Source organism: Mastigoproctus giganteus, chromosome 5 (assembly GCF_048544385.1).
Source record: "Mastigoproctus giganteus isolate SK-2022 chromosome 5, ASM4854438v1, whole genome shotgun sequence".
NCBI lineage: Eukaryota > Metazoa > Arthropoda > Arachnida > Uropygi > Thelyphonidae > Mastigoproctus > Mastigoproctus giganteus.
In genome coordinates, this window is record NC_143579.1 from 125,484,539 (window position 1) to 125,508,961 (window position 24,423).

Sequence of the window (24,423 nt, forward strand, 5' to 3'; positions counted from 1 at the left end):
AATTCTCTCTGTAGGATAGTTTTTATATTGCTATCCAGAAGCCATTGCATTAGCATTAGTTCAGGCATATGATGCAAGAAAGCAAACTTATGCAGCGTCAGCCAAAAAAAAAATACCTTCCCATTTCACCCATCCGGTCACTCCAAATGTTTGTCTAGTTCAGCCTTAAATTTATTTAAGCTATCAACTTCCACAACAACAACAGTTGGAAGTCTGTTCCAGCAATCAACTACCTGCTGGCTAAAGGCAAACTTCTGCACATCTATTCTATGTCTGTCTTTCTTCAATTGGAATCTATGCCCCCCTCAGGTTCTTAATCTGAGCAAGTGGAAGTATCCCGTCTGCATTGGTCTTTGGAGGATGGAGATCTGTAAAAAAGTAGATGCTGCAAATTATGTCTGTGCACAAATGAGTTACATGGCAAACAAGTTACAAGCTTATATGTCACACTAATTCTGAGAGGTAATTTGTTAGAGATATTTCTTCTGTACCATTTCTCGAAGCTGAGATACAAGCAATTGTGTATTGAATGGGTGCACACAGACAGGCAGGTGAACATATTTTTAATTTGATTTTTTAAAAATCTGGAAGGGCAACTTTGAAGGTGGGTTACAAATATTTTTGTTTGCTGATCACAATGTTTTATTATTATAGAGAGCAGAAAGGCAAAGTAATATTTTATTTTAGGGGGTTTGTTGATAAAACTCAATTTGAAGAGGTCTGGAGCAAAACAGTTTGTCTGACACTGCCCTATGATATGTGAGACATCCTGTCACTTTTCAAAATGCTAGTCTAGGAGAGGTTCCTTCATTTTGGGAAACAGATTACTTATAAATTTTTTGAATTTTATATGGTATTTTATATTATAACTCAGTTCAAGGTATGCATATGAATTATCTTCACAGATTTTTCCTGATAGTGCTATAACAAAGAAATTCCAAATTCATAACAATAAATATTCTTATATGTTAACATGTATACTGGATTATAATTTATGTCTTTTGACTTATATATTATAGTCCAGAGAACCAAAATGGCTTCAGTTCATTTCTGAATAGTGGTAGTGAAGTATCTAGTTTATCAGTGTAGTACAGTGAAACCCCGCTTTTAATAGATGCCTCTCTAGAAAGGACACCTTGTTTGTGGACACCCAGCCAGAAGTATTAGAAATTGCATGTTAGATGACCTCTCCAAAACGGACACTCTCTAATACAGATGCAGGTGCTTTAATAGGCATCCTTTTGGTATTTTCAACCTCCCCAAATGGGAAACTTTCAGGGTACTTAAACACACATATGCATTTTCATTGGTCAATGGGCTGCTTTTTTTTTTTTTTTTTTTTTTTTTTGGAAAATCCAACATGAAAGGTATCAGAACCTATAGTATTTAGTACCATGCTTCGGTTGAAGGTTGAGCAGACAGAAGATATAGGTTGCTTCTGAAAACAGAAGTTAATGAGATAAATAAGAAAGGAGAAAGTTGATTTTTCTTTCTTATTTCCATATGTTGAAAAAAAATGAGATAGTGGCAACTTGAGATTTTAGTGATTTTTGTGAAATAAATTACCATCATTCCCTTGATAAAGGCTGGATAGTAAATGGATGCCGACTGGTTGTGGCATGTGGTCGGACTGGTTTAGAAGGGAAAAGGGCAATTATAGATGCCAGTCAGAAGAATAGTGACTGTGGAAGTATGTATATAGAAAAGGCATGCAGAAGAGACACAACATCAATGAAAAAGAGAGTGGAGATATTTTGTAAGAGATGCCTCACTGCCCTCTTGAATGGAGGAGAGAGAGAGAGAGAGAGAGAGAGAGAGAGAGAGAGAGAGAGAGAGAGAGAGAGGTTTTGTGTGCACCACCCTAGATGTGGGGACAGTATTCCATGGTAGGATGGATTTGATATTTGTACAAAGTGAGTAGTAGTTTAGAAGAAGAGTAGTGCTGAGAGAAAAATAGAAAACTCAGTTTTTTAGACATAGAGGAAACTATTTGTGATGTGCTTATGCCAAGCAGAGAGATTGGAAGTTAGAGTAATTCCTAATAAAGATATGAGATCTTGTCTAGAGATCTAAGTGCCATCAAAGATCTGCTGCACAAAAGATCTGCTGACGAGGCTACTAGAGACGGTCGTGTTCAAAGCCGCTAAGTGGATTTTTCTTATTTATTGATTTGAAATTATTGTTTTTCTAAAACTTTTGATTTAAATTTAGTAGTATAACATTATTTTGTGATTTTCTGATTAATTTGGTGTATTTATTCTTTACTCGGCCTTGTAATTGCATAAAAGTATCGGTAAAGGTTTCCACGTGTTTCAACTCCGCTACCGTTCGTAATTTTCCCGCCTTTGTGATACGATAGTTATATACCGTACTAGATAGCATTAGTTGAACTTCGTTAGCAGTTAAATTGTACGTTTAAATAAATACATATAACGACTTAGATTACAAACGTAATATAATTAATTATATTTAACATAATTAATAACATAACATAATTAATTATAATTAATTAATAAATTAATAGAATCATGACTCAGACCAGAGCAGCAAAGCAAAAGGCTCAAGCTAATGGAAGTGCTGTGGCTCAGAGCAGAACTGAGGGGGGCAGTTGTCCTCTGACTCACAGCCTTATAAAATGCACTGTTTGCTTGATGTTTGCAGAGTAATCGGGTACGGGACATGATACTGCCAAGGGGGATGTCTTTGTGTGTGCGCGATGCAAGGAGTGTATCGATATCAGGCAACAACGCCGAGTTGTTGCCTGATATCGATACACTCCTTGTGGGCCTATATGAGAGCTTGAAGGACAGGGTGGATGCCCTCAAAGAAACTAAATTGAGGGCCCATCAAGCTCTCAGCTGCCCACATCAACGCCAGAGATTGCACTTGGGCATCGCGTGACACAGAGACAACCCCCAAGGCAGAATGCGCTGGTCACGAAGGAACTAGTAGTTGTTGGTGACTCTATTGTCAGAGAAACGGGGAACATGCTTTGTAAAAAAGATAGGTGGAACAGGACTAGGGTATGTCTGCCAGGGGCAAAGGTTGATGACGTTGTAGAGCGAATATCATCTTTTAAGGGCACAAAAGGTGATATAGTTGTACATGTTGGCACTAATAATATTAAGAGTAGGAGACCGGCAGAATTACTTAACAAGTACAGGTCACTGTTGAACAAAAGCCGAGAATTAGGGTTGAATTTGAAAGTGTCTGCAATTCTGCCCAGACACGATAGGAGGGAGTATATGATGAGAGCCTTGTTGATCAATTCGGCCCTGGAAAGATTGTGCAAGGCTCAAGGGGTAGAATTTTTTTCAGCCTGGACTGTACTTGTTAACAGGAGAGATTGCTTCTACAGGGATGGGATACACTTAAATAGAAAGGGTGCAAGAATATTTGCTGATGCTATCGAGGCAGTGTTAGGTGGGTCGGAAAACTGCTAGCTTGGGGGGAGACAAAGACCAATAAATTGACAGTAGCCACTGGCAGAGGTGAAAGAGATTCTTGCACTGCTTCTATTAGAATGAGCAGAAGCCTGAAAAACAAGATGCATGGTATTTCAGAGACTGCTGGGAGCCATTGCAGTACAAGTAAACACATGGGTTGTGTTAGGGTAGCTAAGAATAGAAACAGGTGCAGGTATACTTGCGTGTACACCAATGCTAGGAGTTTAGTAAATAAATTTGATGAATTTGAGGTATTGCTCAAAACATCAAAGGCAGATATTGTTGGGATATCAGAGACGTGGTGTCACACAGATATAACAGATGCAGAACTGCAATTTGGGGAGTACAATGTCTACAGAAAGGATAGACAGGATAGGAAGGGGGGGGAGGGGTTATGCTATTAGTTAAGCAACACATAAAAACCAAGGAAGTGAAGCCAGTCGACATCGCTGGACAGTGCAGTGTTGAGTCGGTTTGGTGTGACATAAGCATTGGGAGATCAAAATTGAGAGTATTAGTGTGCTATAGGCCTAATGACTCTGATGAGTATAATAAGGAACTGTACAGGGAAATAGAGTGGGCCAGTAAATCAGAGAGTCTTATAATGGGAGATTTTAATTTCCCAGATATTGACTGGAATTTGGGGGCTGGTTACTCACACACTAGCAGGGCATTTGTGGATTTATTGGATGATTGTTTTCTACATCAGCATGTTCGGGAGGCAACTAGAGGGAGGAATACTCTTGATTTGATTATCAGCAGTGATTCTTCATGCATTAAGAATCTGCAGATAAATGAACCACTAGGTGGCAGTGATCACAGTGTGCTGAAGTGGGATTTACTCAAAGAGGTAACTACCATTAGGGGTAAAGGGAAGGGTTATTGCTTCCGTAAAGGCGACTACGATGGACTGAGACAGTATTTAAATTCTATACAGTGGGACCAACTGATGATGTTATCAACAGCAAATTCAAAATGCGAAGCATTCAAAGAACTTATCTTGGAAGCTACTAGGCTGTACATACCAACTAAGAAATATTGTTCAAGGTTTAGGCCAAAATGGATGTCAGATGAACTAATGAGGCATATGGCAGAGAAGAAAAATGCATGGGATACTTACAAATTAACACGACACAGAAGCCTATGATAGATACAAGTTGATATGCAACCAAGTTACAAAGGAGGTTAGGCAGGCGAAGGCAGATTACGAGAAATCTTTGGCAAGGGATGTAAAGAAAAACAGCAAAGAGTTCTTTACTTATGTAAACTCTAGAAGGAAGGGGATGAATCATGATTGGTCCACTTGATATTGATGGGTCAACTGTTGATGATCCTGCTCAGGTAGCTAACAAACTAAATGAATATTTTGCATCGACATTCACACATGAGGAGTTATTCAGCAAGGGGAATGCCAGGGGTGTATTCAACTCTAGCAGTAAGCTACAGAATCTTGAAATAACTGGGAGTAAAGTGGAGGAGAAACTGTTGAAGATAAACACAAGAAAGGCACCCGAGGTGGATGGGATCTATCCAGTTATATTAAAGGAGGCAGCAAAGGAAGTAAGCAAACCCTTAGCCATAATTATGAGAGCTTCCTTGGACTCAGGGGAGGTACCCATAGACTGGAAATGTGCAAATGTGACCCCAATTCACAAAGGAGGATCAAAGGCTGACACAAGTAATTATAGACCTGTGAGCTTAACTTCTGTTCCAGGAAAATTAATGGAGGCACTGGTTAAAGAAGCATTGCAGGATCATTTAGACAAGACTTCAGTTATAGCTCAGACACAGCATGGTTTTGTTAAGGGGAAGTCTTGCCTGACCAACTTGATTGGATACTATGATGCAGTCACAAAAGAACTGGATGCAGGGAATAACTTTGATATTATATACTTGGATCTTAGAAAGGCTTTTGATACTGTTGCACATGGAAGAGTGCTACACAAATTGTAGCAGTGTGGCATTGGAGGCAAATTGCTGCTGTGGATAAAGGGGTGGCTGAGGGGGAGAAGACAGAGAGTGGTAATCAATGGACACTGCTCATCGTGGACTAATGTTATTAGTGGAGTCCCTCAGGGCTCAGTGTTGGGTCCATTATTGTTTTCTGTATTTATAAATGATATTGATGATGGTATATCAAGCTTAATGTCCAAATTTGCAGACGATACAAAGGTTGGCAGGGTTGTCAAGGACACTACTGACACTATGCTGCTGCAACAGGATCTGGAAAGATTGAGCAGATGGGCTGATAGGTGGCAAATGAAGTTTAACATTGACAAATGTAAAGTACTACACATGGGAAACAGCAACCCCAGAGCAACGTATGAACTCTGTGGTACTACACTGACAGTGGTAGAGAATGAAAGGGACTTGGGGGTAGTTGTGCAGGCAGATATGAAGTTCTCTGAGTAGTGCAGACGGGCTGCATGAGTAGCTCATGGAGTATTGTCAATGATATACAGGAATTTTTCCAGCAGGGATAAGGAGGTGATTATTCCCTTGTATAAGGCAATGGTCAGGCCACACCTAGAGTACTTTATACAGGTCTGGAGGCCTCATTTCAAGAAGGATGTAGAGCTGGTGGAACGAGTACAGAGAAGGGCAACAAGATTAGTGAATGGAACAAAGGCTTAAGTTTTGCAAATTACAGTGTCTGGAGACTAGGCACCAGCGAGGTGATCTGATAGAGGTGTATAAAGCCTTGAATGGTTTAAGCATGCTCAATGCTGATGGGATTCTTCCTCTAGCTCAGAAAAATCACCTGAGAGGGCATAAATTCAAATTGAGGAAAGACAGATGTAGGATAGACGTGCGGAAATTTGCCTTTAGCCAGCGGGTGGTTGGTTGGTGCAACAGACTCCCATCCCTTGTGGTGGAGGTTCATAGCCTAAATAAGTTTAAGGCTCAGCTGGACAGGTATTTTGAACGAACAGAGGGGTGAAGTGGAAGTGGTTTTTTTTTTTTTTTTTTGGCTGATGCTGCATAAGCTTGCTTCTTGCATCAAATGCCTCTACTAATGCTAAGATAAGCATAGGAGCAGTAGACTACGTTTTTTGTGAGCTATAAGACTTAATTTTAGAAGAATTGAAATTAACTAAATTATATTTCACTAGTAAATTATGACAGAAACAAAATCAAAGAGCTATATGACATTACATCTAAGTCAAGATGTAATGATATGTTTACATCTAAGTCAAGATGTAATGGATCCTCATATCAACTGACATTCTCTGTTCCTCAGTTATGTAGGATTCAGTGGCAATAAGGATACAGATCAAGCAGCAAAAACCACCTGAAGAAGGAATAGAGATTTTCAGATTTTCCTTTTTACAGAACTCAGGTCAACCTTTAGAGAGAGGAGTAGACAGGTACAGGCAAATTTTGGAAGGACCAAGCATGTAACAAATTACACAAAATAAAACTTGATGCATATTTGGGATTCCAGCCTCTGATCCAGATGAAGAGAACAGGTAGTTTTAGCAGGATTGAGGATTGGACCATAGCTTTGTTACCCACAGATAGTAGGAGGTGATCCTTCATGTCCCAACTGTATACCCAACTTACCGTATGGCACTTCCTACCTAGTAGATACCACACATCTTGAATCCGGCACCTCCATAGCCAGGTGGGCAGGAGCAGCAGTGCGTAGCACATGCTTCTTGATTAGACCGGGGTTCGAGTCTGTGACCACCAAATACAGAGGATTCGGAATGACTACTGCATATCCCCGGAGAATTCGGAAGGTCAGGGAATGACTACTGCATATCCCCGGAGCAATATGGCCCGTTGCTAATGCTCCTAAAAACCAAATAACAAAACAAAACATCTTGAATCCATCAGAAAGGTCTTTCCCATCAATCATAGGCATGATGTCTCAAATACTTGGAGATAAAGCCAATATGAATGAGCTTTACAATTGTCTTAAGCAAATTGGGCTCTGTGATAAAATATAAAGTCATAAAATTAACATATACATACTTCACTTCTTAAATAATATGTGAATGATATTGTGTTGTGAAACCGCCATAAGAACTAAATTATCTTTGCCCCATTTGAGAATTACTAGATATCAGTATTTAAGGAATTGATGGTGGATATTTAAGAAGATGATGCTGTTTGTGCAGGGCAACATTTCTCAAACTGGAAGGTGGAATGCAGCAAAACTCTGAACAGGATTTCCAGTCAGTAAAAGGAGGTCATTAATATTCAAGAAGAAAAGAATGGAAGAGAGAACTAAACCTTTGGGAACACTAGCATTATTGGAAAGTTAGAAAGACAGAGAGCCATTTACCTGGCAAATGGTCAGAGGCAAAACTGGATACCCAGTTGAAAAACAAATAGTCAGTATCCCATAAGATTGTTTAACTTGTTTAGAAATTTCAAGAGCAATTGCTTGAGTTTCACCACATTTTTCTATTGAATTTATCCATGGATGGATAACATAAGTCTTAATCACCAGTTGATTGGCACTGTTCAAATCCATATTGGCGGTCATTGATTAAATGGAAGGTTTCCAGATAGCCGAGGAATTGGCAGTTAATGGGTTTTTCCATTATTTTGAAAAGAGTAGAGGTAAGTGCAATGGGATGCACTTACCTCTTTGTCACCCTTTTTAGGAACTGGTTGGATATGAGCAAATTATTCCAAATTTCCAGGAAAAACACCTGGATATTTGGAATAAGAAAGTATTAAGAGAGTGACACAGAAGAGAAGCAACCTCAGGAGCACATGTTTTGAGAACACGTGGAAAAATGCCTTCAGGACCAGATGCTTTCTTGACATTAAAATTGTTAAAAATTCTTCTGATATCCTTTTGAAAACTGCAGGAGGCATTGAATGGAGTGTGATGGGAATGGTGGAAGGTGATTTACCAAGATCATCAATAAACAAGTTAGAAGACAAGTAGGATGCTAGTAAGTTGATTATTTTTTGCTGAGGAGGCAATAGAACCGTGAGAATTTAACAGAAGTGTGAGTATATGGGCAAAAGTTGCAGCCAGTGGTTTGGGCTTGAGACCAAATCATCCTCTGTGGTGTGGATATCATGCTTCATCCCCCCTGGTTTAATGTAAGGAGGGTGTCGAGGATAGGGGTGTCAATAGCAAGCTGTAGTTTGTCTTACATTGAGAGAATGTCTGTGACAAACCTAGACTACTGTTTGGACAAGAAGCAAGTTTACTACTCTTGATATGTTCAAAATCTAGTCTGGATTGATTAATAATTGCTTTATAATTATTGCTTGCTTTAATGTAGGCAGAAAATGAACCTGAAGATTTGAAAACGAGCCAGTGTGATATGAAACATTCTTATCTTGAATAGCCTTAGCACTTTTAGTGGAAAACCAAGGTTTAGATAAAGGCAAAGAGGTTAAGGTGGGATGACTGATTTTATCCATACAAGAATAATTTCACTGACATGATATAAGCAAAAAAAGTAAAAGTGCAATAAACTTTGACATCAGAAGATTTGAAAAAGTAATGAAAACAGAAAAAGAAGAAAAGAAATCTCACAGATAATCCTATTTTGTGTTCTTGTAATGCCAAACAACATGAGGCTGAGAATGGCCACAAGAGAAAAGTTCTATTGGAGAAGATTCGATTACAAAGTTGTGATCTGAGGTGCCTAGACCACAACTTCACCTTTGAAGGGTTTTTCATGAGAAAAAAGATCAAGTGTTAGGAATGTCTGGTATTTTGGTTATAAATGAATAATCTGTGTAATTGCAAAAACCCCAACATCTTGAACCAGAATCTCTAGAATCTGGGTTCGTGTGACAAGAAAACTGAAGCCAGCAAGTTATGAAAGTTAAAATTGCCAAGGAGAATTACCCCACTGTTAGTAAAGTTGGACTGGAGAATGTAAAGTTTCAGAAAAAGGAAGTTAAAGAGTTCTAAGTGATTAATTGGATTTGGGAGAACCATAGAGGCAACACATGAATTTGACAGAATGGTGTGGAAAGATTTTAAGTCAGAGTAGATTGAAAAAATTATTCCCTGACAGAGATTTCAGGTTACTAAATATCTGTCAGGGAATATATCAGAGTGGACATATGCATAAGTACCACTTTTGAAATGAAAGGAATGATACAGTGAATAATTAAGACAACTGAGATGAGCAGTGGTCAAGGCAACCAATAATTGTTATTCTATTAAAAAAATTAAGTGGGAGGCTTAGCGTACTGGAGGTGGAAATGGACATAACTGAGATTGGAACTGAGACCACATATCTTTGTGAAATGAGTGATGAAGTGTTGAAGGTTTAGATCTTTTTGCAGAGAAGTTTGTTCTTTTAGTTTGACGCATTCAGTAGAGGGAGGGACACATTGTATGATGCATTTAGTAGAAGGGGGGACACATTGTATGAAGTAATGAAAGTTTTAGATATGCCAAATAGTCTAAGTTCCTTGACATAATGTAGCCACAACACTGCCCCTGTGTACACAATACTTGGACTCCCTCCAGTCACCATCTGTCAGAGTAGAAGCAGCGAGATTATAGACTAGCTCAGTGGTTTTCAATCTTTTTTTTAATACCGGTTCCCCTAAATAATTTATTTTATTTTGTGGCACCCCCTACTCAATTTTCTGCATGTTAGATCCAATTCTCTCTCTCTCTCTCTGTATGTGTGTGTAATATTAAAAAAAAAATGTTATATGATAATTGTTATGATAATATAACTATAAACAAAATTACAATTCATAATACAAATTACAGGCAGTTCCCACTTTACGAGGTTTTGCTTTGAGTTCCCAGGTTTACGATTTTTTTTTTTTTCAAGTATCAACAAAATCAAAAATATGAACATTAATTGCAAAAAATGAATGTTAAACATTCATAAATACCACATTTCAAACATGTGTAGCTATATAATACAGTGTACCCTGCTTTACGATATTAATCTGATATCATCGTATCGTGAAAATATCGTAATGCGAACCAAATAACACATTGTTTTTTGGTAATTTGTTCCATGACCTCGGAAGTTGAAATTTTCGCTATATAACTCTCTAAAAGGTCATTTTTGTAGTGTAAATTGTATTAGTTACCAATTCAAATGCACTACACTTTCATTGTTATATGTTTTGTTACAAGAACCAGTTTTGAATGGTTTTGCGATATTTTTATAAAGCACATTTCTGGAGGTCACAACCATAAAACAATAAAAACAATTTGCACTTTCCGGTATGTTGGGCTTTTCTATTACTGCAGGAAATTATAAATGGGTAGTAAACTCGATGCTATCGCATTTGAGAAAATACTGATAGCTGGAAATGTGGTTTTTTACACGATTATGGTGAAACGTGTTTCCCCCTTTACTGAATCAGTCTCATAAAAAACACAAATTTTCAGAATCATTTTTTCATTCTTTTTTTTAAGTTTCGTAAACTTGTTACTCCGCACAAATTGTGTTAGTTGCAATTTGTGCGTTTCGTTAAAAAATGCTTATGCATGCTATTGAAATTTATAAAGAAAAGAGAAGGTTAACTTTGGAATAAATGCCTCTTGAAGTATTTCTGAAGAAGACTACTCCTTGTTCAACAAACCAACGAGTGCCGAGCCAATAATGAGTGATCAACAAGAGTGCATTTAGTCGATGATGATGAAGAATAAACATTCTTTAACATTTGTAAGTCATAAATAATTTCTTTATTATTATAATTTGCTTGATTTTACAGGCTACGTTTTCCTTTCTTTGGATAAATCAATGATTGTTTAAACATAAACTAATTAGCTAACTAATTTCATTGTTGAGAACATAACCCTATTTTTTACATTGTCTGTGGGTAATAAATTCCCGCTTTACAAGTTTTCGCTTTACGAGCGTACTAGGAACAAATTAACTCGTAAAGTTGGGAACCACCTGTGTGTGTATATATATATATATATATATATATATATATATATATACACAGTGAAACTTCTCCTAACGGACACCTCTCGTTAATGGACATCTCTCTACAACGGACATTTTCAAATTCCCCAACTCACCTCCATTGGTTTTAACGTGTTTGCAGCTTCTGTCTAGCGAACATTATCTGTAACGGACGCGGACAGGCAATCTGCACTGTTCCGTTTAGATTAGCACTTAATTTTATCTCCTCATAACGGACAGGCGGGCGAGCTCACGGCCCTTTTTCTAGGAACGTTTCTTCCACGTATTGCCTCAATCGTGTGTTTATTTTCTATTTCCAATTTTATCAAGGTTTACGTTGCTGTTCTAAACCCTTTTTCAAGAATTTTAAGGCACGGCACGTGTAAAACTTCTGATGAATTCGGTGTGTGTGTGCGGGGGGGCGGATATGGTCGGCCTTTCGTCTTTTCAGTTTTGTTCAGTGTCGTGTGAAGTGCACAATGTCTTCTCGTAAACATTTAACTTTAAAAGATAAAGTCGAACTCATTAATGCGTATGATCAGCAAAAAAATAGTGTTCGCAATCTCACTGCAAAATTCAAAATCGGGAAGACGCAGGTAAGCGACATCCTAAAGAAAAAAAATGAACTGCTCAAACAATTTTGGCAACACGGAAATGATCAGGTTCAAAAACCATTCCCGAAAATTGTTGGACTTCAAATTTGTCGCGCACGTGCTAAAAAAATTCCTATTAATGGGCCTATTATTAGGGAAAAAGCTTTGGAGGTTGCGAAATCTATGGGAGTAAATGAGTTCAAAGCTCTCTGGGATGGCTAGACAAGTTCAAAACTCAGCATAAAATTTCTTGGAAAACCGTAAGTGGTGAAGGTGGATCTGTTGATACTGGGGTTGTAACAGAGTGGACCATCCAATTGGAAGATTTACGTCGTGATTTTGAAGCTAAGGATATTTACAACTGTGACGAAACAGGGTTGTTTTTTAAAGTTCTTCCTGAAAAAACAATGAGTCTTAAAAACGAAAAGTGCCAGGGCAGAAAAATTTCTAAGGAACGCTTGACTGTACTATTGTGTACAAATATGCTGGGAGACTTTGAACAACCTCTTGTTATAGGAAAACCACAAAATCCTCGTTGTTTCAAGGGCATAAAGTTGAATCTTTTGAATGTTGGAATGTTTGGAAGTCTAATAAAAAAGCATGGATGACACGAGATATCATGAGCGAATGGATAAGTCACTTTAACCAAAACATGATTCGTCAAAACAGAAAAATTATTCTTTTCATGGATAATGCTGCATCTCACCCGCACATTGAATTGTCCAACATTCAAATCAGTTTTCTGCCACCAAACACATCTGCAGAGTGTCAGCCCTTGGATCAAGGGATAATAATAAAATTTAAACTTCACTACAGAAAACGTGTTTTAAGACATCTCATTGCAAACACGAACGATGTAACATGTGCGAGTGACCTTACAAAGAAAATCAGCATCCTAGATGCGATTCAATGGATTTCCTCTTCAGTAAACGCAATTAGAAAACAAACTGTCGTGAACTGTTTTGTAAAATCTGCCTTTTCAAACGCAAAAATTGAAGTTGTGAACAGCAATGCGGAGCACCAAGAAGAACAAGAACTTCAACATCTATTGATAATGTACGATACTTCCGCTGCAAGTGACCCTGGCTACAAAGATATAGACTCAAACCTCACTACAGAAGATGGTGCTCTAGATATCAACGACATTATCATCGATATTTTTCAAGAAGTTCCTCATGAGGATGAAGAAATGGAAGGAGGTCATTCTGCCGAAGAACATATTAACGACGAACCACCGATGAAAATAGAAGAAGCGCTCATACAAATCAATCGTTTAAAAATGTTTTTCACAGCTGAAGAAGATACTGAAGGACTTTCGATGGTTTCTTCACTCCAAACAAATGTTGTAAACAAAATTATCAGCCGGAAGAAGGTGCAGAAGAAGATAAGTGATTACTGTATGTATTTTTCTTAAGATAAAGTCATAATATGCATAGCACAATTGTATGTATATTATTTACAAAAATATTGTGCAAAATCTGTATATAATTTAATTTAATTTTACATTAAATGTTTAATGATTTTTCTTTATCTCTTGTGTATGTAATTGTATATTATTTACAAAAATATTGTTCAAAATCTGTATATATTTTAATTTAATTTTACATTAAATGTTTAACGATTTTTCTTTCTTTCTTTTTTTTTTTTTTTCTCTCTCAGACTTCTTGTTAACGGACACATTTTTGTTTCCCATGGCTGTCCGTTAAAGGGAAGTTTCACTGTATATATATATATGTTAGCATAATGAAGTAGTTAAAAAATAAAAAATGGTACTAAATATAATACGAAAATTAAGAAAATAAATAAATATAAAGCTATTATTAGAGGCAGCAAAATGCACATGATGCTCAATGTATAACATACTAAATATTAAATCAAAATTATGCCAGTAGCATGGCAAAACTGTTGAGAAAAAAATAATAAATTAAACATAATCATTAATCAACAGAAGAAAAGGTGAAGAAAAGATGAGACTAAAAATTGTAGCAGAAAATCTCCAAATAATTTAGAAAACCCAATTCAAAACAATAAGTCAATTTTAAAATTTAGAGCCAATTACATAAGAATTTAGCGGCACCCCCCTCGTAAGGTGCCAGTTCCAAATTACGTGAAATATCACAAATAGAGACTAAACTAACTACAATAAAATAAAATAAAACCAAATTTTATTGTAGTCTGTTTAGTCTCTATTTGTGATATTTCACGTAATTGTGAAATATGAGCTTTATTTCATGTAATCAGCTAGCGCAGTGGTTAAAAACCACTTCACTAGCTCATCGTCTATATGCCTACTAGAAAATAATTTTCTAGTAGGCATATAGACCGAACCAACTGGTAATTATTACCAGTTGGTTCGGTCTGGTGGACTATTTAGCAGTCAGCCTGCAAACACTGTTTTAGAGCTGCACCCTTGAAAAGTAAGGAAGGTTGGATCTTTCCGTGATGCTCATCATAATCTCAAGATGTCAGTCATACTGCATGATGGAAGGGATGGGTTTGCTTTGGCAAACCCATCTCTTCCAAGCTTTGGATGCTAAACATGGTTTCACCACTTTAGGCCTCTGATAAGCAAAGTGGTGGTATTGCACCAGTTGATGAGTGTTGTCTACCACCTAGTATTGCCTTGTGACACAGATGGGGCCTGCATTGTCTCCCTCTGTGTCATCGTCTGTGGTGTGGATACCTGTTCCCTCCTGGTTTAACGTAAGCAGGGTGTTGAAGGTCAAGGTCATTACAGCAATACCAATTTAATTAGACTTGTGATGGCCATGGATTACTCACAAAGCACTGACACTATTTCATTAATATGCTCGCCACTGATTTTATGGAATGTTCATGAACTCTGTTGTCCAATACAGTTGCACTTATTGCATATTGCTTAGCAAGGCAATAAAATTGCCAAACTGAGAAATGCTGTTTTCAGAATTAAAGGAAAAAAAAAAAAAAAAAACAATTCTGTTAGAAGTCTGTATACAAGAATCAGTTTGTTATGTACATAAAAAAAAAAAAACTCTCTCCTAATTATCTTACTACTTACTATTCAAAATTATCTATGGACTGCATAGATAATTTTGAGTAGTAACCTCTGAAAATTTTCAACATTCACAAATATAGGGTGTCCACAAACCTTTCCAATACTAAAACATTGTGTGAATAGGGTGAATGGTACAAATCAGAAACCACTTGTAGGTGATAAAGGATATCTTTGTGGATTACCCCTGAAAATATAACTAATGCTTAAGAGATCCCGCTTTTAAGTTTAAACTGGCTTAGTTATATAACATTATCTGGCTTAGTTATATAATATGATCTGGATTAGTTATATAATAATAGCAGAAACCATCCCTTTACCATTGATGGTGCCTTATCTTTAAGTAAATCTTACACCAGTATACTGTGATCACTGCCACCTAGTGGTTCCTTTATATGTAAATTCTCAATTCATGAATAATCACTGCTTATAATTAGATCAAGAGTATATTACTCCCTTTTGATTTTTAATCACCGATCAGAAAAGTGCACTTGGCAGTAGATGTCAGCATAATTGCAAATTTATAATCATGCCATCATTTACCAACTCCTGAGAAGGTGCACTTTGGTTCAGTTAGCTGCAGTCTGCCACTGCTGTTATGGACAAATTTTGAACATGGTTTAAAAGGAAGCAATCTACTTTTCTGTAATAGTATGGGAAAATTCATAAAGGATTCCTGTTTGTGCAGTATCCTGCAGAGGTGGTAGCCAAATAAAAGTCAGTGAGGGCACAGTGTAGCTGATTGAAAGTTTTATGCAGAGCCCCGGGAAATCCATATGGTATGCCACTTGTGAGCTAAACATGTCAGAAGTATTTAATGTGTTAAGTTGCTGTCTGAAGATGAAACCATACAAGTTGCAGCTCGTATAGATGCTGCTGATTGAAGACAAAACCAAGGGAATGAAATTTTGTTGGTAAATTTCCCCATGATTGCAGTTATGTGATTGTTGCCATCTACTACATCATGCACATTTTCTAATTAGTGAATAAAAACTTGAAATATCCTCTATCACTAAGAAGTGGTTTCAGATTTGTGCTATGCCTGATGCAGCTGAGTGGTCAGAAGTAGAGTGTAGTAGCATACACTCTACGAGTGGACCATGGTTCACATACAATTAATGATTGTACTCGTGATTTATTGTAAACTCATCTCACCTGGCAGTCATGCCGGCATATAAACATAAAAAAAAAAGTGGAACATTTATTTATCATGTATCCTATTCATGCAGAAATATTTTAGTTTTTTAAAGGACTGTGAATACCTACATTTGTGAATACCTACATTTGAGATTCCTGTATATTTGATAATAATGCTATGTGATTTTCGACATTACTTTCATAGTTGCTTTAACGATAGCAGTGTCCAGTTTTTTGACTGAGAAGATGACAGTTTTCCCATGCTGTCATAAACCACTTTCACTCAACGGTGAAAAATGGTAGTCGAGTAACTACATTTGAAGATTTTTTTGTGTATGCAGATTTTCCCTTGTAATACTGGTTGAAATTTTCATAGACATTACATTGATTGCATGCTAATTTTGTAAGAAATTAAGTTTCTTGTTATTTGTAGAAAGGCTGTATGCAGAAATTAAAAAGGGTAGGGTTTTGACCATTAAAGTGAGGAATCCTATTACTCTAAAAAATACTCTGCGAGAAAAATAGAGTAATGGATGAATATGGACTAAAACTAGTAAGTGATCAAATTATCCATAATGGAAATAAAATTGCCAAAACGAAATGCTCTAAACAAAGCCATGTTTATTCATTTTTGCTAAAAATTGTTTACTAACAGTTGTGCTAATGATGTTAATTAATTGAAACACATATGAACAATATATACAATTAAAAAAACCAAAAAACCTCTGGTTAAGCAACCATTTACAGTGAATTTCATTTTTCATTTTAAGGTTCTTGATTGAAGTCCTCTTCACAGTTGAGCAGCTGGTTTCAAGGGAGGGAGTAGGAATTTAACAATTCAGCTTAAAATTTTAATTGTTAATTTAACTTACAGAACTAACTTTTTCTCCTCCATTTATCCTTTTTATTTTTGTTCTTCGGAATAGCCTTAATGTGTATTTTCTGAAAAATTACGATATACAGAAATACATGTCCAGTGTCCAGAAGTGTTTTCTGTTTTCATAATCTTCAGCTCATACATACTATGAAAACTATAGATTATAATACCTTTTATTTTAGGGGAGGGAGCAAAGCAAAAGTTTTGTACTTTAAGCCCCACCTCTGAACTGGGTAATGTCTGTATAATCTTAACTGAGAACTTTTCTTCTACCCACTACTTTGCTGCTCAGTTACATTCAAAGTTAATAATGTTTAACAATTGAGGTTGTCTTTTGTCTGATGAGACAGTCTTCAAACAATTATCAAGACTGCCTCAGATTTTTTTTAATAAATGGCATTTATTTATTAACTATTATATTTATAATTATTGTTATAACTATATAATTATTAATTATATTTATTTATATAATTATCTTTTCGTGAATGGTAACTTGTCTTTTATAGACCGGAAATCATGGACTAACATTATCCCCAGCTGGATCAGTTTGTTGCAGCTATGACTTGTTATTTATACTAATACTTCAAATATAGTACAAGGACTACTAATATTCTTGACTTGGTATTCACTAAGTACTCATATAGTATCAGAAATATGAGTATCAGAGTATCAAAATTAGTGCAGGATCCAAGAGTTGGAAGTGATCATAAAATGGATAATGTCAAAAGAAATTTCATTGGTCAAAGGTATAGGCTTCAATTTCAAGTGAACAGACTACATCAGATTAAGATATTTCTTGGGTTCTGTTGGATTACAGCTGTACATTGTTAGATATAAATGAATTATGGTAAATTTTTGAAGGAGTTGTTCTGGACATCAGTAACATATTTTTTCTAGTGAGGAAGTAAAGAAGGATGAAAAGATAGCTTACAGGATTAATTGAGCAAAATTAAAAAAAAAAAAAGCATGAGATGGTTATGGACTATCATGTAACAACAATTGAAGTGTAAATTATAAGAATATATGTGACAAAGCCACTTGGTGAATCAATTAGAATCTCTTTTCACCAATAAGAAATGATTGGTGAAGAGAACTAAGAGTAGGGAAAAGGAATTCTCCTCAAATATAAATAAAAAGAAGAGAGTAAATCAGCTAGCCCCTTAAAAGATCAGTGTAGTAGAATAACAGATAATCAAGTGAAAGTGGCAGATGATTTGAACAATTACTTTTCAACAATCTTTGCAATTGAAAGCATGTTTGAGCTAGAGAAAATCTATGATGAAATCTTTATATCACTTATCAGTAAAGTAAGTGGGATCTCAGAGAAGATGTTTGTTGTTTGTTTGTTTTTTGGTTTTAAGGAGCATTAGCAACTAAGGCCATATTGCTCCGGGATATGCGGTGGTCATTCCTCGACCTTTCCGCATACTCCGTATTTGGTGGTGACGGGCTCGAACCCCGGTCTAATCAAGAAGCATGTGCTACGCACTGCTGCTCCTTCCCACCTGGCTACGGAGGCGCCCAGCAAATAAGGCCATATTGCGCCGGGATATGCGGTGGTCATTCCCTGACCTTTCCGCAACGTCCGTATTTGGCGGTGACGGGCTCGAACCCCGGTCTAATCAAGAAGCGTGTGCTACGCACTGCTGCTCCTTCCCACCTGGCTACGGAGGCCTCATCTCAGAGAAGAGTATTGGGTATTGTTGCTGAACTTCTGTTCAGAAACAATAAATCTGTTGCAAGAAATAATGTCAATAACCCATATAATCATAGCACCAAACAGAACAACAAACAGAACACACGCATTGTCCTCTCCTACCACAGCGGACTCGCCAGACAGCTTCGCTAAGTGTTTACCAATACAGATATAATGTTAATTTTCTTCGTACAATAAATTAGGGACCATGTTTAATACATATAAAGAGACACACAAATATCCAATAAGTGACATCAACAACATTATATATTTAATTAAATATCAATCCGGTTGTAACACGTGCTACATCGGGAGCACTACTGCAAAATACGGCACCACAAAAACTTCCAATACACGTGCTTATTACCATCAGAATAGTTTCAGAACTAATCAAGCCCACATCGAACTTACACAACATGTACACTCTCACAAACACAATCCCCTAATTGATTCAGCCATTGCAATTATTAAATTAGGATCTAGTTAAAAAATCTTCCAACACGAGGCGCTTGTCATAGAATGGTGTTACCATAACACTCTAAACGTTCTAAACATGAAACTCCCAGCCAACCTTTCACCGGTCTGGAACCTTATGCATGTATTCTTATGGTAAATTTCTTATGACATGTATTCTTATGGTAAGTACCTGAAATGTTATGCTGGACACGTGACACAAAACTTCCATTACCTTGTCTACCATTTGAAATCTCACACAAATTAAAAATTACCACGTGTCCAGCATAACATTGCGGGTACTTAAGATCTACAGCAACCCTTTCGCTCTTCTTTTTATTGCCAACTGAAGATGAACCTACCAAAAGTCTGTTGTTCTCGATTATCGGCCTTAATCCTTTTTTAATTTTAATTTCAGACAACTAGAGGATGATATGGTGCACCTTTCCTCCTCTAGGCTAAGTTTTTTTCAATTACTCTTTTTAAACCACGCTTTCCTTACTGAGATTTTTAAACACCGTTTTTAGTTTAGCCAATGATTTCTCACACTACTGTTTTATGATCCATATAACCACAATGGATTATTGAGGTGACTGCCCTCTCTTTATTAAGCTTTGACTAAATGCATATTTCATGCCATGGATAATAATATTGAAACATTAAGTTCATACCAGTGGGATCTTGTAGAAAAAATTGTCCGACTCCTAGGTCCATTTGAAGTAATTGCTAATGAAGCTAGTAAAAGAGAATCTATCACTTTAATAATAATCACTACAATTTTGATTCTTAATTTATTTTTGTCCAAAGCTGTCTAAAATGATACTTTCAGTGGAATTCTTACCATAGTTGAGGAGCTTAAATCATCAATTGTGAAAAGATTTTCTACTTGCATGGAAAATAAATTTTTGTGTTTATCTACTTTTATAGATCCTAGATTTAAGATGAAATTTCAAAGAAGTGATATGAAAAACAAACTAAAGGAATGGGCTTTAAAAGCTCTGGAGCAAGATCAAATAGAGGCAAGAGGGGATTCTCTTGATGATATTTCAACAGGATATGCTCCAACCTGTTCTACTGAAGATCAGAATACTCCAGGCTTTACTATGACTTTTTCAAATTTGTTTGATGAATTAGCTTCTGCTAAGACAGATAGTGTTCCAAACGAAGGAACAGAAGAAATGTGTTAAAAAAAGATGATAAATTTGATTAAAATACTTGTTCAATTTCATTTTTTTAAATTGTATTCTCTGTATTAATAAAAATAAATTGACAATAACAGCAGCCAAACACAGAAAATGTTTACTTAATCCATTTCAGTTTATCAAAGCTATCTGATAATCTCTTGGTAATGATTAACTGGCTTAGATTTAGCAGGAAATGGGCAATTAATAAAAGCAATTAAGTGACAAAAAACGAATTAATGATTAATTGGCCAAGGAGCTGATTGCTGATTATGTATCGATTAATCAGGCATCCTTAGTTTGAATTACAATGTTTGTTAAGCAAAAAACCTCAAAATTATCAGAAAAAAAAAAAAGGCCATGAATTCACAAGCTAGTTAACTCATATTAGAAAACTTCTGAATAATTCTGATACCAAAAAATTTCCATGTTCTGAAAGCATTTCTCCACTTGTTTCTATAACCTGTGCTTCCATAGTTATTCCATATTTTATATTGCATATTTACCTCTCTTATTCTACTGGTGTTTTTCCTTTTGCATGGAAATTTCCTTATATGCTACCAATTTCTAAATTGGTTGGACCTGAGCAAATTGCCTTATCTCCATTGCAATTGTTTTAACTGTTTCTCAAGTAATGGAGAAATTCATCAACCACCAACTGTTGCATCTACCAATACCAATATAAATTGTCAGTATTGATCCATCGATGATATCTTGGCTTAAGTTACTGATCTGTGGTTAAAATTTCATGGAAGTGCGTGGGAAATTGAAACTGTTGCTATTGACATTTCTGAGGTTTTTTGATTGTGCTTGCTCTTCTAAAGATGATTGCAGTGAAGGCTGAACTTTGTTTTTTGCAACTGGATAGTGAATTTTGGTCTCTGATGCATGCAGCTCTGACTTCTCAGTTGATTCTGGTGTTACTCAAGGTTCTCTTCTTTCATCTGCTCTTCTTTGTATATGTTTAATGACCTTCATTTAGTTGGAAATCATGCCCATTACTTTCATTAAAACTGCATTTCACCTTCCAGTTTGAAAAATACCACTCTTCATAGACAGCTATAACTTTATGAACATCCTGCAGATTGGCATTTAAATACCGATCTGCAGGTGATTCATGAGTCGGGGAGAAGAAAATTTAAAAATTTAAAACAGTCCTTTTCTCATAAAAAAAAAAAGTGTATAGAAGGAGTTGGCCAATCTCAGGATTGGTCTACTCCTTCCATGCCTTCAACAATGCTCAGATTTCTAGACAAGATTGATATGTTTTTAATGCTGATAACTGTTATTTCTAAATTTCTTTACATAAGCATATCACAAATATTTCTTCTTGTGTTTAAACAAAACAAAAAAAAAAAAAAAAAACCCTTGATTTTTTTTCTGTTGTTCTTGACATTACCTTTCTAAACTCCTAGTGATTCTATACAAATAAGCCTCTCCTACTATGGAATATTATTTGACATCTTTAAAATAAATTTTGATTTGGTTTAAAACTTCTCTAACTCCTGGACTTTGCTCGGAAGAGGACAGCCATATTAATTGGATGCCCCATTTACAAACTCATTCCACTCGATATTACATAGAAACAGAGTTTCTTTTGCATGCATTTTGTTTATTTAATTATATGACCATTGCACTTATGAGTTAGTATTTAAGAAGGAGCAGTAATTGAAAAGGTGGAGTCATATACTTATCTGGGACAAGTTATTAGCTGTAATAATGATAAATGGCTGGAAGTCAAGAGAAGAATAAATTTTGGATGGATAGCATTCAGGAAATATAGTCACATACTGAAGAGCAATATCCCAGTTTGTCTGAAACGTAAAATAATGAATCAATGTATACTCCCCACCATGACTTATGGTTGTTGTTATTTGGTTTTTAGGAGCATTAGCAACTAAGGCCATATTGCTCCGGTGCGGTGGTCATTCCCTGACCTTTCCGCATCCTCCGTATTTGGTGGTGACGGGCTCGAACCCCGGTCTAATCAAGAAGCGTGTGCTACGCACTGCTGCTCCTTCCCACCTGGCTACGGAGGCGCCGATGACTTATGGAAGTGAAACTTGGGCCCTCACTAAAAGAATGGAAGAGAAGCTGAGAACTACACAGCGAAGAATGGAACGAATTATATTGGGAATCAGACTGTTAGATAAGAAGAGAAACACATGGATTAGGCAGCAAACTCAAGTAAAGGACATTCTTATCAAAACTAAAGAACTAAAATGGTCTTGGGCAGGACACATAGCTTGAAGACATGATGACAGATGGACTAAGAAAATAACAGAATGGTACCCAAGAGGAGCTAGAAGAAAACCTGGAAGACAAAGTAACACTCTTGATCTGGTTATCAGCAGTGATCATTCGTGTATTAAGAATTTGCAGATAAAGGAACCACTAGGTGGCAGTGATCACAGTGTGCTGAAGTGGGATTTACTCAAAGAGGTAACTACCGTCAGGGGTAAAGAAAAGGGTTTTTGCTTCCGTAAAGGGGAGTACAGTGGTCTCAGACAGTTTTTAAATTCTGTACAGTGGGATCAACTGACGATGTTACAAACAGTAAATTCTAAGTGTGGGAAGCATTCAAGGAATTAATCGTGGAAGCTACTAGACTTTATATACCGATTAAGAAATATCGTTCAAGGTTTAGGCCTAAATGGTTATCAAATGAACTAATGAGACTCGTGATAGAGAAGAAAAATGCATGGGATGCATATAAATTATCAGGTGACGCAGAAGCCTGTGGCAGATATAAGCTAGTCTGTAATCAGGTCACAAAGGAGGTTCGGCAGGCGAAGGCGGATTACGAGAAATCTTTGGCAAAAGATTCTAAGAAAAACAGCAAGGATTTCTTTACTTATATAAACTCTAAAAGGAAGGGGATGAATATGATTGGTCCACTTGACATCGATGGTTCGACTGTTGATGATCCTGTTCAGTTTGTTTGCTATCTGAGTATTTTGCATCTACATTCACACGTGAGGAATTATTACAGTTTGAAAATGGAAGAAGGTTATCAAATTGTAGCAGTGTGTTTAATGATTTTGTAATAACTGAGAGCAAAGTGGAGGAGAAATTGTTGAAGTTAAACATAAGAAAGGCACCTGGGGTGGATGGGGATCTATCCAGTTATTTTAAAGGAGGCATCAAAGCAACTAAGCAAACCCTTAGCCATAATTATGAGAGCATCCTTGGACTCAGGGGAGGTTCCCACGGACTGGAGATGTGCAAATGTGTCCCCAATTCACAAAGGTGGATCGAAGGGTGACACGAGTAATTACAGACCAGTTAGTTTAACTTCTGTTCCGGGTAAAATAATGGAGTCACTGGTTAAAGATGCATTGCAGGATCATCTAGACAAGACTGCAGCAATAATTCAAACACAGCATGGGTTTGTTAAGGGAAAGTCTTGTCTGACAAATTTGATTGGTTATTATGATGTGGTCACAAAGGAACTGGATGCAAAAAATAATTTTGATATCATATACTTGGATTTCAGGAAAGCTTTTGACACTGTTGCGCATGGAAGACTACTGTACAAATTGAAGCAGAATGGTATTAAGGGTAAGTTGCTACAATGGATAAAAGGATGGTTAAGTGGGAGAAGACAGAGGGTGGTAATCAATGGGTGCTGCTCTTCGTGGACTAATGTTATTAGTGGAGTCCCACAGGGTTCAGTGTTGGGTCCACTGTTGTTTTGTGTATTTATCAATGATATTGATGAAGGTATATCAGGCTTAATATCGAAGTTTGCAGATGACACAAAGGTTGGCAGGGTTGTTAATGACAGTAATGGCAGTGTGCTACTGCAACAGGATCTAGATAATTTGGGCAGATGGGCTAAGAAGTGGCAACTGAAGTTCAACCTTGACAAATGCAAAGTACTGCATATGGGTAGAAGTAACCCCAGAGAAACGTACCAACTGTGTGGTACTACACTTAAGGTGGTAGAAAATGAAAAAGACCTGGGAGTAATTGTGCAGTCAGATATGAAGTTTTCTGAGCAATGCAGACAGGCTGCTAGGGCAGGTCATGGGGTTTTGTCAATGATATATAGGAATTTTGCTAGCAGGGAAAAGGAGGTGATTGTCCCTCTGTATAAGGCAATGGTCAGGCCACGCCTTGAGAGTACTGCGTACAG

The 24,423-nt window shown here is 36.7% G+C and overlaps 1 protein-coding gene across 1 annotated transcript in view; it reads left to right on the forward strand.

Annotated features, from left to right (window-relative positions):
- The window catches only part of HPS1 (Hermansky-Pudlak syndrome 1 protein), a 455,504-nt gene that overhangs the window by 30,880 nt on the left and 400,201 nt on the right, over positions 1-24,423 (forward strand). The window lies entirely within an intron of this gene.